Below are 2623 nucleotides of genomic sequence, written 5' to 3'. Positions count from 1 at the left end.
ATGTGGAGGGAGGGAGGGAGGGAGAGAGGGGCGAGGGAAGGAAGGAAGAAGGAGCAGAGGCGCCTTTCCATAGTAGAGGAAAATTAAACCCCCCTCCCATTGTGTGGCCTCTGCGCCTGAAAAGAGGGGCACGCACCTGCAAGGCGACTTCCCTGTCCTTTGACAGACCATCAAGGGCCCCCTTTCCAGTGCCAACTTGGTACCCAGCAGGAAGCGAATGCCTCCAGGCGGGACCAGAAGCTTCACTTTTGGAGGAAGTCTTTGGTTCTTCATTGGCCCTTCCCAGGTTAACTTTTGGGGAGGGTTGGAATCTAAGGCAGAGGAATCCTTTAGCTGGGCAAACTGGGCCTTTGAATCCAAGCAATTCTGGAAGAATAGAATAGAATTCTTTGTTGACCAAGTGTGATTGGACACACAAGGAATTTGTCTTTGGTGCACATGCTCTCAGTGTACATAAAAGAAAAGAGACGTTTGTCAAGAATCATAAGGTACAATTAAGAGGACTTTCTCCAGACTGGAAACCTGGCCAAAGGAACTCTGCCTCCCGGGAGCTGCTGGGGATTTGGAAAACAAGTGTTAAACAAAAAGGGGACGCTTGACAACCGCAACTCTTTGGATTCATGGGGGGGGGGCACACAATGTTTTAACTGGGGTTGTATAGAACTGGGGTGGAAAGGATAGAAGGCAAATGGAAGAAACTCAGCTCGGGGAAAGAAGATAGGAACCGGAACCACAGGAAAGCCAATAGCAATAGCATTAGCATTTAGACTTATATACCGCTTCATAGTGCTTTTACAGCCCTCTCTAATCGGTTTACAGAATCAGCATTTTGCCCCCAACAATTTGGGTCCTCATTTTACCCAGGTTGGAAGGATGGAAGGCTGAGCCAACCTTGAGCTAAGGTGGTGAGATTTGAACTGCTAAACTACAGCTAACAGTTAGCTGAAGTAACCTGCAGTACTGCACTCTAACTACTGCGCCATCCCGGCTCCCTCCTTGCCCAGTGACTGTAAGGTCTGCCATTATTGTACTGGCTTCACATTCCTGAGGACTAGAAACTTTACACAAAGTGCCCATACATTGCCGGGTTGACAGAATGTACTTTAAGGCTGACCTTACTGTATTGTAATTGAACTAAAAAGTTGTCTTCCGTTAAAGATAAATAAGTTGGAACCCATTTGAATTATGTTACTATGAATCGGCAAGTAATGTAACTATTCTTTTCTTGCCTAATCTTTTTTTAAAAATATTGATTTCAGCTGGATAAATGGGCTTCCACCAAATATTCACCATAGTGAACAGAATAAAATGTTAATGAAAACAGGCCTACTAATCATTTTTTAATACAACTTCTGTTTGGCAACTCCTAATTTTTTAATGCTTCCTATAATCAGGTGGAGGCAAACAGCTACCCACAGGATGTCTAATTAAACAGGATTAGGAGGTAACGTCGTTGTCTTGTTCCAAAGGTCTTCTCTTTTCCTTGGAGCTGGAAATGAGATTTGGTCATGCACCACTAAGACAGACAGCCCTTACAGGCATTGGATAGTTACACAAGCACTTTTTTTTAAAGAGGCAATTCAGTATCTGCTAAAGAACACATAATATGGAGCAAACAGATAGCTTTAACCTAGTGCTTTCCACATGCTTTTCAGTGAGGACTCCAATACCCATCATCTCAGCCATCATTACCAAACAGTATACCTGAAAGAGATAGGAGTTGTGAGAGTTTGCAGCATACTAAGTTGGAGCATTCGTTGTAGTGACACCAGGCTAGAAACCTGGAGAGCATGAGTTCTAGTGCTGCCCTAACCGTGAAAGCCAGCTAAGGGATTTTATTTATTTATTTATCTATCTATTTATTTGTTTGTTTGTTTGATTTTTATGCAGCCCTTCTCCTTAGACTCAGGGCGGCTTACAACATGTTAGCAATAGCCCTTTTTTAACAGAGCCAGGCTATTGCCCCCACAATCCGGGTCCTCATTTTACCCACCTCGGACGGATGGAAGGCTGAGTCAACCTTGAGCCGGTGATGAGATTTGAACCGCTGACCTTCAGATCTACAAGTCAGCTTCAGTGGCCTGCAGTACCTGCTGCGCCACCCTGGCCCATTTTGAGCCCATCGCATGCTCTCAGCCCTAGGAAGGAGGCCATGGTAAACCACTTCAAAAAAAATCTGCCCAAGAAAACTGCAGAGATTAAATTGGGCAGTTGCCAGGGGTCAAAAACTTACCCAAATGAATCTTCCCATCAAAAACAGGGGTGGCTGGAAAATACAGGTACAGTTTGCAAAAAAGGAAAGTAGGTGTCTATGTAAATACTCAGGAACATGTTGGTGAAATTACCTAAAGAGCTTTTGACAAGGAATCCTGCAACATCCTTGGGTCTTTGAAGAGTTGCACCAACACTCCCCCCCCAAGACTTCAGCCCCCCTTTGCTGGACCAGAGAGAATGTAGCTTTAGAATGATAGACTTCCAGTTCAAAGCAGAGCTCCTCAAAGGTCATTGGATGACTCTCTGTAGGCCTTTAGTTTCAGCATAACCTAATTCTTGACAATTGGCTTGAAGGAATCAAATGAATTCTTGCTCACTATTTGGAATTTTTCAGAGAAAGGATGATATG

The sequence above is a fragment of the Erythrolamprus reginae genome, chromosome 5, assembly GCF_031021105.1.
Source record: "Erythrolamprus reginae isolate rEryReg1 chromosome 5, rEryReg1.hap1, whole genome shotgun sequence".
Classification (NCBI taxonomy): Eukaryota; Metazoa; Chordata; class Lepidosauria; order Squamata; family Dipsadidae; genus Erythrolamprus; species Erythrolamprus reginae.
Note: the sequence above shows the minus strand (reverse complement) of the source record.